We start from the raw sequence: 12,052 nt of genomic DNA, 5'->3' as shown, positions 1-12,052 counted from the left end.
CCTGGAAAGGGTGGATTTTGAGACAAATAAGGTTCACCATACGTTTCTTTACACTGTGCCATATTCCTCAGAGTGCTTCCTAAGATGAAAAATTATGCAAATACATTCTAAGAATTATTTGTTTCATAGACTTCTTATCATACTGTTGTTATGTAAAGTGTCCACTGTTAATTTTTACTAGAAAGTGTCTAATTATAACTTGAGAAAACTGTGACACCACCTCAGGCTTTATATAGCACTGGAGATCACCTGATTTAGTGTAACTCTATTCACATTCCAAGCAGCTTGAGGATAGAAAAATCAGTCCTGGGTAGTCCTTATGAAAAGCCTCACACTAAAAGCATGTAGAGAGGAACTTTTGCTCACGGTGACTAGTTCTCCAGGAGAAAAAACAGTAAAGTGATGGTGTTCTTCCCCTCCTGTCTCATTTTTCAAATGGTTTTGCTATAAGACAGGGAGAGGGGAACCTCCCCCTTCCCTGGGGACCACCCTGTTGCAGTTTTAGATGCATCTTGAAGGACAAAGTAGTATATTGGTAGCCATTAATAGAGTGCTGCTAGCTCTGTCTGACTCTGTATATGAAGAGATGGGCTTACGCGCAGAGGTTATCTTATATATTAACACAAATGGGGTCTCAGATATACATTTGTATTTAATGTGTGATGTGCCCCCAGGCTTTCTCAGCCAGACCCTTTTGGACAAAACTTTGTCTTCATTTGAGGGGTTTTGTTGCAAGGTTTTTGTGTTTATTTTCTTTGTTATTTGCTTCATTTCATCCCTAAGCTCTATTGGTAGACACATGTGTTTCACAACTGTGTTCTAAGCTGTGTCTTGTAGTGGAGTAATTGGTTGCAGTAATAATTCATACTTTTCCACTTCAGGGCAGAGGGTTGGAGTCTACAAGACAAGCTAAAGCTGAGTTTTTAGAAGAAGTCCTGGATCAGAAATTTTAGCTTTGTATGTTGTTGTCCTATTTCCTGAAAATGGAGATACTCTTGAGGTCCATTTACTGCTTTGCTTCCTTGGATCCCTCCCATTCTTTTACTTTCAGAAAAAACAAGTACTTGTACAGGTCTTTGTTTTGCAGGTGCCCTTTTGTAAGAAGAATTCCCTCCACCACCACCACCCCCACACACAAAATTAAGGAAACATAAGAAATGGTTTTAGATAATTTGTTGTTGATTGTCAACCATGGTCATGGGGCAAGGCATGGGTGACAACATCTATTTTCCAGTCTGCACCTTGTTAGTCAGAGTCCCAAGTGGACTGTTTAATATTTTCAGATATAGAGTATTTTCCTAGCCCTATTTTTTTTCTCTTGCAAAATAATCTTGTGAAAAACAAAGACGTAAAAGACTTAAAAAGAAACAAAAGCAAGCAAAACACCTACATTTCAGGATCTGTTTTGCAAAATAATACCTTTTCAAATTATGTCATTGACACTTTCAAAGGTTTCAGCTCTATGCAATTTGATTATTTTACACCTTGCAGTTAATTGAACGATTTTGCTATTTATCGTTATTCCCTAGAAGGGGTTGCCAGATAAAATACAGGACATTCAAGGTAAATCTGGATGTCAGAAAAAGTGAATCATTTTTTAGTATACGTATAACCCAACATTACATAGGTCAATACTTACACTAAAGAATGTTTGCTGTTTACCTGAAATACGAATTTCACTGGATAGTGTATATTTAAATTTTTTAATTTGACAACACTACCTAATCACTAGCAACTCCTTTTGTCTTAGCATTGTATACAGGCCTTGTGTTTTCAAATGCTTTTGTAGTTAAACACAAAACCATAATTTCCTCGGTTAGACAATTACCAGTTGGCAAAAAGTGTTCCTCGGTGTAAAACAAAACTCTTTTTCTCAGAAATGGACTCCGATACGGAGTACTGGTCTGGCAAAGCAAGTTCTGCAGCTTAGTTTGGGAAATGTTCCCTTCTGGTTACTGGATAAACTGGCTCCACCCCGCTGCTGAAATGTGATACAAGTTGTAACCAAGCCGGAAGTTGCTAGGCTGCCTTCGCTGCTCAAGGGTAAGTGTCCCCTGTTTTCTTTCTATCAGACTCTCGGAAAAGCCTGCAAAAACCGAATCCTGCCAGGCGACAGCAGGGAGAGCAGGCGCTGTGCAGGCCCCGGGCTGTCGGCGCCGCAGGATGGGACGCTTTTAGACAAACTAGTCTCTGTAACTTAATTTTAACTAATGAATGTTCACTAACGAGTTAGGTTTATAATACGTCCCGTAATTTTAACTAAGGAGCTTTAGTTCTCCAAAAAGGTTGAATACTAAGTGGAAAAGGTTTTGAGCTACTGAAAAGCATGGACTTGCTTCATGAATGGGTTTTCTTCTGTTTTAATTTTAAAGTATGGGAACACCCTTTTATATTTAAACGTGATGGCATACATGTGGGCAAAACCTACTTACGTGAAGGTTGTTTAGAAGCTTAACTTGGTTTTTAAAGTGTCTTTTAATCTAGAAATCTTAGCTTCCACCGCCTGACTCCTGGTGTACCTTTAGAATTTCAAAAAGACTCAGGGGTGACTTGGTGTTACCTCTGCCCTTCATTTTTTTGCATCTTGTCTGTGCTTCCCTAGGGGCAAAGGATATTTTTTGATTTGTAATTGTGTTATTAGGAATATTTCTGTACAAAACTTTATGAAAAGGTTTGATTATTAAAACAGCTTTAAAGTTGGAATATTTTTTTTCCTATGAATTGAAAAAAAAAGTGGAAGGATGTGAGTAGGTACTTGGATAATGCAGAGATATGAAGTTAAAATCTGGTTCTGTTGGCCTATTGGAAACAACGAGCTAGAATTTTTAAGGATGGCTTTGTTTAAGGAGATGAATGCTACTAAATTATTTAGTAAGCCAGTAAAATATGTGGATTCATTTAGTAGGCTGTACTTTGTGTTTCACACCTGTCCAATTAGGGTAATGTCAGATTCCTTGGAAATTACAATGTACAAATGCTGTTTTCAAGGTTGTCTGCTAGTCAGTGTAAAAGGCGATCAATGGGCAGGACTCTCTTGCCCCTCCAGGAGTTTTATGTAAGGCAAGTCACCAGTTGTGGAAAACGTGACAAAATTTTTTACCTGGAAACTGAAGCTGTTGGAAGTTCCAGGAGGAAAACAGTTATATAAGGCTGGAAAATGAGGCATGACTCCAAAGAAGACAGTCAATATTAATGGAAGACTTGGTGATGGTGGGCAATGTGCTGAATGTTTTATAGATGTTATTTAATCTTCACAAAAGCACTTAGTAGTAGCATTGTCACTAACAAAATAAGAAAACTACTTGTAATTAGCTCAAGGTCACTAAATATAGTGCCCGCTGGAGTCAAAGCCAAATTTATATGATTTCAAGGTCCATGCCATTCATTGTCATATAGCATATAATAGTTGATGGTATAAAACTAAATTATCAATAAAAGGTTATCATTTAAGTCAAGGACAAAATGTAACCCAGCATTGCAGCTGCATAAAAGAGAACTAATCTAACTTTAAGAAGGCGTCTAGGCAACTAATCAGCTGAAAAAAAATCAAATAACTTATTTATTTCATAAAATCCATTAATCTATGAGCATCACTGAACTCATTGTTCCTGGAACAATGAGTTGAAAGCCTTGCTATAATAACCTTATCTTTCTGCTTTGTTTTATGTGTATGCCGAATTTTTTTTTATTATGGCATTTTAAATCAACCTTGAGGAGGGGTAGAGGTTTTCTTTACTAAAACAAAATCAAGCAAAAACAGTAAATGTAACACAATGCTTGAAAATAGGAAAAGAAAAAAAAACTTAAACACCTTACAATTAGTGTATTTCTTTATAGTCTTTACATACGCATATTTTGTAGTGTTTTTAAAATTATGGCACTACATGCGTTAAAAAATAGGCACCATACAAAGCTGTTAAAAAAAAAATCCACTTGTTTTCCCATACTGAAAACTCTCTCCTAAGGGGTAACCAACCACTCTTGATAATGGTTAAAGTGTGGCATAGAGGTTCTTCCACCTTTTCCATTTTCTTTGTAAGTAATAGGTATTTTGATACACTACATATCTTTCTTGCAGTTTGCCTTTTGTCATTCCTCAGTATGACTTTAACATATTTCTGCTTTAAATATATACAAATTCATTTTTAGGATTTTTGTGAACTGATAGTGTAGGTAATACTTGCAAAAACACTTAAAGAATGCCTAGATCTTAGAAGGTTCAGTAATTATATTATAACCACCTATATTGCTTTAAATTTTTGCTATTATAAATAAACCTTGCTTAATTGTGCGGGTTTTTCTTAGGATAAATTCCTACATCAGATGATTAACGGTCAATTTCCTCCAAAATGTTTTGTAAGGTTGCACAATCCACTGTATATGAGCATGCTCATTTCTCTACAGCTTTGCTTATTATTAGTCTTTGCATTTTACATGAAATGATAGGCAATGTGCATTTTTTACGTGATTTAAGCTTAGTGTACACAGATATTTGTATTTTATTTTTTCCCCCATTTAACAAATACTCATTTTTACATGGGCAGGAATTTGATATATGAAATAATGCAGGTCCCAGTTGGATGACAGAGCATAGGAATAGAGTTTATTCCAAGAGTAGCAAACGACATACATTGTTATAGGATGGGGGAAAAATCCTTGATATGAGGTAGAGCTGATCAGTAGAAAACATTAAATGTCTAATATCTTTGTTCTTAATTTGATCATTTCTGGGGAACCGATGAAGGTTTTTAGGGAGAAGAGTGATATAATGAGAATTGTGCTTAAGGAAAATGATCTGGTGGGGTTATGTAGAATGGAGATACAGTAAGGGAGACCAGTTGAATGTTTCATTAATCTGGGTGACAGGTAGTGAAGGCTTTCCTCGTGTGTTTAGAGGTGATGGGAAAACAGTAACTAATTGAGAGAGATGCAAAGGGATAGTGGAAGTACAGAAAGATAGAGGTAGAATATGCAGAACTTATTTGGAAGTTGGGGCCTGCAATGTTTGAACTGTGCAAGAACTATTCTGGAAAAAAAGATGATGAATTTTATTTCTGACAACTTGACCTTACTGTCATCCAAACAAATCCATACATAAAAATTTGAGTCAAGAAAGCATTGTGGAAGCATACTGTCCTGTTGGTGATAATCAAAAGCCATGGAAATGCTGAGCCTTAGAGAAACATGAGAAGATATGAGGAGAGCCAAGGGAAGAAGTCTTGGGGATGGATATTTTCATGTAAGGGCCATGAAGAAGACTTAATTAAAATACTCTTTACAATGACTATTTCCAATACTTGATTGGCTCTAGTTAGACAATGCTTCACTATCCCCAAAAGTCCATTCTTATTTTTTACTTTCTGCCTCTGGCTCTTTTATTGCTCTCATTCAAATTATCTCAGTGTGAGTCCCCTTTCTTCCGTAATGCCTGATTCACTTGTTTCAGCTTCAGGGTCTGATCAGAAGCGGTAGAGAGTTTAGTGGTTAAAACCTCAGAAATTAGAGCAAAGATCATACTTTTTATCATGCATTTGTTGTGACTTTGGTGAGTGTCTCAATCAGTGCCCTCGTCTACATTTTGGGCACAATACCACTCTTTCCTCTCAATCCCCCTTGGCTGTTGTGAAGAATGCCCACTAAAGCCTTGAAATGATACCTGGTATGTTGTAAGCACTTAGTAATTGCTAACTTTTATATTGCACTCACATACTTCTACATTTCTAAAATGAAATGCATTTTTTTCCTTATTGTTTCCCAGTGTGATCTTAGGCAGTGCTTTATTCTTTCTTATAGCCTCTGTGAGGTTCAAATTCTGTGCCAACAAAAAAATCTTTCAATGTCTTTTCAAGGAGTAGAGGGCATATATGTGTTCATACATGTGAGTTCAGACAACACCTACTGTGATTCTTAGAATAGAATAGGCATTCAATAAATAGTAACACCAATGAAATGATAAATTGATGATATTTGCTTTTGTTTCATCTGTTAGTTTTGTATCTTTAGCAAAGGGACTTTCAAGTAGCAACTAATTTTGTTTTGAGGACAGGATTATTTAGGTGGTCGTGTGGAATTATCTAGATGAAATCTCTAACATAAAATATGGCATTTGCTTCCACTTATTTTTCCTAGAGTATGAATATAGAAAATGGGAAAATTACTTGCTGATATTGATAAGGGGAATCGGCTTTAGAATATAGAGTTGCGTTCCCAATTACTTTTTCTTCATTTGTTTTACTCTACCTTTCCTTTACTTTTTCTGCTTTTACTTTTTCAAAAAAGATTTATTTATTTATTTATACAAGCACAGTCAGAAGTGCGGGAGGGTGAGAGAATTCACCAGAGCCAGAGCGGGGAGCAGAACAGGCAGACTAATGAGGTACACTGCTGAGGGGAGCAGCAGACGCAGCAGGAGAGGTCTGAGTGCCATGTGGGACCCTCGCCCAGCGGTTGGGGATCGAACTGGTGCTGCAGAGGCTGTGGGCAGCTTTGCAGCCCAGCGCTCAACTGCTGTGCCACTGGGGAGGCCCTTTTTATGCTTACTTAGACTCTAAGCTCTTTTCAGAAGTTTTAAACCATCATAAGTAGTCAAACCCAATGAATCTCAAATTGATGTTCAATATGCCATTTTTATGCTCTTTGTAGCAGAACCTTCTCAGAAACTTTTATGATTTCAATTGTTAATTTAAGAAAGTCATTTTTCTGTTGCCTGCTGTGAAAATGGATTCTGAAACCTTTTTGTCTGAGGAAGATAAAATTCTTGACCTATTTTTTAATTTTCCTATAATTTCCAATTCAACTATCAAAGTCAATTTAATTATTGATGTGTCTATGAAGGTAAAGTTGAATTATTGGAAAGGAGAGCACATTTTCTGAAATATTTCAGAAGACTCAAAACAAATTAAATTCTGAAAAAAAGACATGGAAATCTCAGTTGTCTAATCACAATAGTTTTCTGAAAAAATTAGCGTATTTTGGGATATAAAATGTGAGAGGTTGACATTTATGGAGCGAGTTTGACAATAGAGCTAAGCATCTATTATAGAGACTGTATTATCTGTCCTATTTGAATTAAGTCAGAGATCTTGGGTTGGACAGAAAGGAATTAAGAAACCACAAAACAATTGTTTGAGAAGTCTTCCAGGGCTTGTGGACTGATGATTATGGACTTTTGCCAGAGAATAGAATCAGTAACCAATTTTGTATAGCCAAGAATAATTTAAGCTTGTTAACACAAATTAACTCTTCTCTTTAACCAGTTATCTCATCTTCGTCTTTAATTCCCATAAATACCTCTGACTTTTGTTCCTACTTGGGGCACATTTTAGATTTCTACCTGAATCTTTGTACTCCAAATTGTAATTCTTTGATCCCAAGTAAATTCACATTGTCTTTTGATGACCTCCTGCATTTTCAGGTTAACTGGAACGTTAATAGTGATAACAAATAATGGCAATTATCATTTATGGACAACTTAGTGCTTTTAGGCGTTGGATCATTCTTATTTTTTATACCTAATCTTTTGGGACCCTTAGTTCTATGGTTGAAATCTCTACATTGCTTCTTAGACTCATACAATTGACTCAACATTGTGAATTAGAAAGGCTAATTTCAATTTTTGTCACTGGATTGCTGCACTAGCATTGTTCATTGTGAAATTTAGATCCTTGCTACATTTGTTTATGCTTCAAGATCTCTCTCCAACTAAGGAGCAATGGTGTAGAGTTAAAAAGAACATGGACTATGCAGCTAGATTTAGGTTGTCACCCTTAAAGTATCTGTGCTTTAGTGTACAGGCTTTGGTCTCAGTTCTAACATCTCTGAAATGAAGATAACATCTGGTGGTTGTAAGGATTACCCTAGATGTGGTATAATATCAGGTTCTCACCAAATGTTTCTTTTTCCCCTTTCTGGTATTTTCTTCCCCCCTTTATAACAAACCTATAATCCTTTCTTTTTGTAATAGAAATATCACTGCTTTCCATGTATCTTTTTTGCTTAGCCTTAACTTTCTGACTTTGTCAAATTCTATGGTTCTATTTTTCTAAAACTCTTTACCTACAACCTCAGTTGGCCACAGTGCAAAATTCAGCAGCTTTGCCCAGATTCTGGGTGGAATGCTGTCTTTACAAATGTGCATTGTCCCCAAATTAATTTCTAACTCAGCTTAGAATCTCAATTTTATTTTCCAATAAAAACTATATCATAAATAGTAGTTCTTTTTCTAAATAAAATCTTAGAAACAATAGCATGTTTGATTCATGAATTAATTGAAATATTTTATACTTGTAATGAAGCAAAAGAGAAAAATGCAAGGAGTGTTTAATTGCCTTAGGGATTTAAATGTTTTTATATTATGATTAATAACTTTTTTTTCTCATATAGAAGGTCACTGAGGATGCTAATTTATTAGGCATACTTATGGTTTTGCTTAACTCACAAATAGAATAAAAGAGAATAGGATATTTTCCACTGGATATATCACTCTGTCTTCAAAATCCTCCCTGTTGCTTGGCTTGTTTGTTTCTTCTTAAGTTATTAGAAATCTCATTTTTAAACTGAAATCCTTGATATTTTGAATTTGGAACTTGACTCAAGACTGAAACTTAATGGTCTATGTATGCTGTTTTTTATACTGCAGGTCAGGATCCATTGTTAGATTGTGAAATAACAATTCAGTAGGATGTACCAGCATAAAATACGAGTTTATCACATGTGTTAAAGGTAAATAATGTCTCTTGAAATGTTTGTTGTATCATAATGTAAAAATATTTCTTACTTTGAGTGTGTTAAAAGATTAAATATACCCACTATATTCAGCCAAAAAAAAAAGAAAAAAACAATCCTTTATCAAATTAGATATTTCATAGTGAACTCTTTCAGTTAAGTTTTTTCTTTATTGAAGAGCATGCTTCATAATCAAGAAAATCTTGTTATCTTATACTTCCATGTCAATTAACACTCTCAACCTGTGCTTCACCCTTTATCTTGGGTGATATAGGTGGGTGGTACTGGGCTGAGTTCCCACAATTTTTATATGCATGTTAACTTTTGAACTCCTTTGATGCCTTAAATTAAAAGACATGACTAATAATAAGAGCTGGAGCTTTGATTAGTTATTTGCTAGCTTAATCATCTGACAGTTTCAAAGGATGTACTTTCCTTCTTTTATTTTCTTTAAATTTTTTTTTTTGCCTTTTTTTCTTGGAGTCGTATAATAAAGACATTTGGTAATCAATTTATTTTCAAATCTGAACTAATATATTCCCTTTTCATACATTTACTTTTTTTAATTCCCATTTTTATCTGAATTTTAATTTGTTGTAATAACTATATTGCCCTAATTAACATCACTTGCATCTGTGTGCCACAATCACAGTAATTATTACGTAGTCATTCAGGTTCAAAAATTTGGTATTTAAATAATAAAGAATACATTTGTTTTGAAGTTTTATTTTTGTGTGTGATGTATGTACAACGTGGTATAAGCAATAATTATACCTTTTTACTAAGTATCTGTTTTTCAGGCAGGAGAGAGAACTATAAATTTCAGTAGGTTTGGGAATATTTCAGTTAAAGAGTCAGGATAACCTTTCTTTTAATCTTTTAAAGTAATAAGCCTAATTTTTGTCCTGGAGTCACAAAATATAAGTTGTGGTATCTTTTGTTTTATTCTATATATTATCCTTATAGTAGAATGTGAATATAAAAATGTGTAGAATACGAAAGGGAGTTTTTCCAGTGCTTGAAGGATGACCTTGTGATATAGTAAATTATTATCTATGTTCCACAGTTTTAGCTTCCATGTTTCTGTGATGGGTTGGGGGTCAAATGGGCAATGGTGGAGGATTAATAGTTATTACAGTTGTAATAACTGTAGTTGTGGGCACAGCATCAAAAACATCTATTTGTAGAGGTATGAACCTGAACCCTTAAAACAATATATAGTATTGAAAATTAACTTTACCTCAATAAACATAATTAAAAAACTAAAAAAAGGGTACACTTGAAAAACTAAATGAATAGTCTGGGGTAAAAATGTTTACATGAATAACTCTCTGTTCCCTGCAACATGTCGGCTTTGGTTGGTTAACGAATTGATGTGTTAGTCTGAAAAATATTGTACCTTAAATCATTAAAACTAAAAATACCATCATTAGCCATTGCAATGAAAATAGAACTTCACCGTGAATGGTCAGCATCTGACGAAGGACAAAGAAATTGCTGTTGTTGCTCTGACTTTGTTATATTTTCCCAGTGAATGACAGGTGGTGGTGTCTTAGTCACTTCCCTTTCCTGTCTACACTTCTTGCTGGAATAACTCATAACATGCATTTCAACTTGCTTTCCTAACATTATAATGTTAGGGTTGGCTCTCCTGTATTTTGCAAATAAAGAAACTGAGACCAAAATTAAATGATTTGCTTAATGTTTAACTGCTTATTGGATTGCAGAGACTAGAAATCAAGTCTCATTTCCACTTATGCCTGAGTGGAGGTGAATGCCAAATAAGTCTTTGTGAAACTGAATTAACTGTTTCCACTACATCGCCCTTTAGGTGAGTGGCACATTACTGCATTTAACTTTTATATTATGTTAGCCTATGTACATGGTTAAAGCTATAACTTTGATCCTCACCAGTAAATCTTGCCTGATCCTAAAAGCATGTGTGGCCCTACCAAAAGTACCTGGAAGTCATGTTTAAACAGAAAATCATCCATTTGCTCCCCTCCTAAGTAATTATTTTCTTAAGTATTGTTTCTTAAGTATTGTTTCAAAGTTATGCTTTTCTTCTAAGTACAGAGAAGTCTGACCTTTCTCTTACGCAGTAGGCTTTTTCAGAAGTGCTAGATTAGTTCATTTATTCCTCTTGCTCGTGTTTAAATGGGGAAAATTTTTACCTAGCTTTGATGTTTGCTAAAAGATAGAGGTAATTCAGTATCACTGAACCCTTTGCTATCTACTTGGTAACTACTGGTGTAAAGTGCAGAGCTAGTTAATGCATGTAGCCCCCAGCACAGTTTCTCTTGTCCAGCAGAAATTCCTGTAGTTTACCTCTGTGCTAACGTGAAGCTTTGATTGAAATTTACATGACTATAAAAGGATAATTCAAGTGATTCTAAGAGTGCTTTTATTTCATTTATAATCAGATCTATGATACAGAAAACTCAATTTCTTTCTTTAAGATTTATTTATTTATTTATACAAGCACTGGATACAGTCAGAATCGCGGGAGGGTGAGAGAATTCACCAGGGCCAGGGGGAGAGCAGAGCAGGCAGACTGACAAGTACACTGTTGAGGGGAGCAGCGGGTGGCAGGAGAGGTCTGCACGCCATGTGGGACCCTCACCTGTCAGGTGGGATCAAACCAGCGCTGCAGATGCTGCGGGCAGCTTCGCAACCCAGCGCTCAACCGCTGCACCACTGTGGAGGCCCAGAAAACTCAATTACTAAGGAGAGTGAACTGCTTCTTGAGCTCTTCCCATCCATAGCTGGTCCACGGGATTGACTTTATTTTCTGTCTGTAACAATCCTGTCCATTGATATATTCTATGATTTGCAGGTGCTGAATATATGAATTGTCAACCTACAGATACTGGAGGCAATTAATAATACAAAGTGTGTTTATTTGGAATTAAAAATTTGTATTTCAGGTAGAAACCTAAAACATGCCCCAAGGAGGCATAAATTTGGGAGTTTCATGGGAAGAGGAAGATGAGACATGTAGTTAAAAAAAGGAGTGAATTAGTGTTAACAAGCTTAGATTATACTTGGCTATACATAATAGGTTACTGATTCTATCCTTCAGCAAAAAAAGTCCACAATCATTAATCTTTGTGATCTGAATGACTTCACAAACAATTGTTTGCTTGATGTTTTTTTTTAAACAATTGCTTTTTGTCCCATTTCAAAGAAGGCAGGTAATGCAATTCTCTGTAGTGGCTGCCCTGCTTCATGTTTTAAATGGCTCCACAAATGTCAGCTTTTTACAGCACAAAGTGAAGTGGTTGCTATGGGCTAGAAAAACTTGGTACTGACTTAAGTAGTGGGTAAG

At 35.5% G+C, this 12,052-nt stretch overlaps 1 protein-coding gene across 6 annotated transcripts in view; it reads left to right on the top strand.

Annotated features, from left to right (window-relative positions):
* Window positions 1-12,052, top strand: part of FRRS1 (ferric chelate reductase 1) — a 91,726-nt gene that overhangs the window by 39,851 nt on the left and 39,823 nt on the right. For 3 of the 6 annotated variants that reach the window (XM_037499220.2, XM_054691046.1, XM_054691045.1), the window contains exons 3-5: window positions 1,878-2,043; window positions 8,639-8,721; window positions 10,452-10,555. The gene's annotated coding sequence lies outside the window, so the exon portion shown is untranslated. The remainder of the gene's footprint in view (window positions 1-1,877; window positions 2,044-8,638; window positions 8,722-10,451; window positions 10,556-12,052) is intronic. The other 3 variants (XM_054691048.1, XM_054691047.1, XM_054691049.1) reach the window with 3 other exon arrangements.

This window comes from Talpa occidentalis, unplaced genomic scaffold, assembly GCF_014898055.3.
Source record: "Talpa occidentalis isolate TD23 unplaced genomic scaffold, MPIMG_talOcc4v2.1 talOcc4.9, whole genome shotgun sequence".
NCBI classification, from domain to species: Eukaryota; Metazoa; Chordata; class Mammalia; order Eulipotyphla; family Talpidae; genus Talpa; species Talpa occidentalis.
This window is presented reverse-complemented; position numbering and strand designations above follow the sequence as displayed.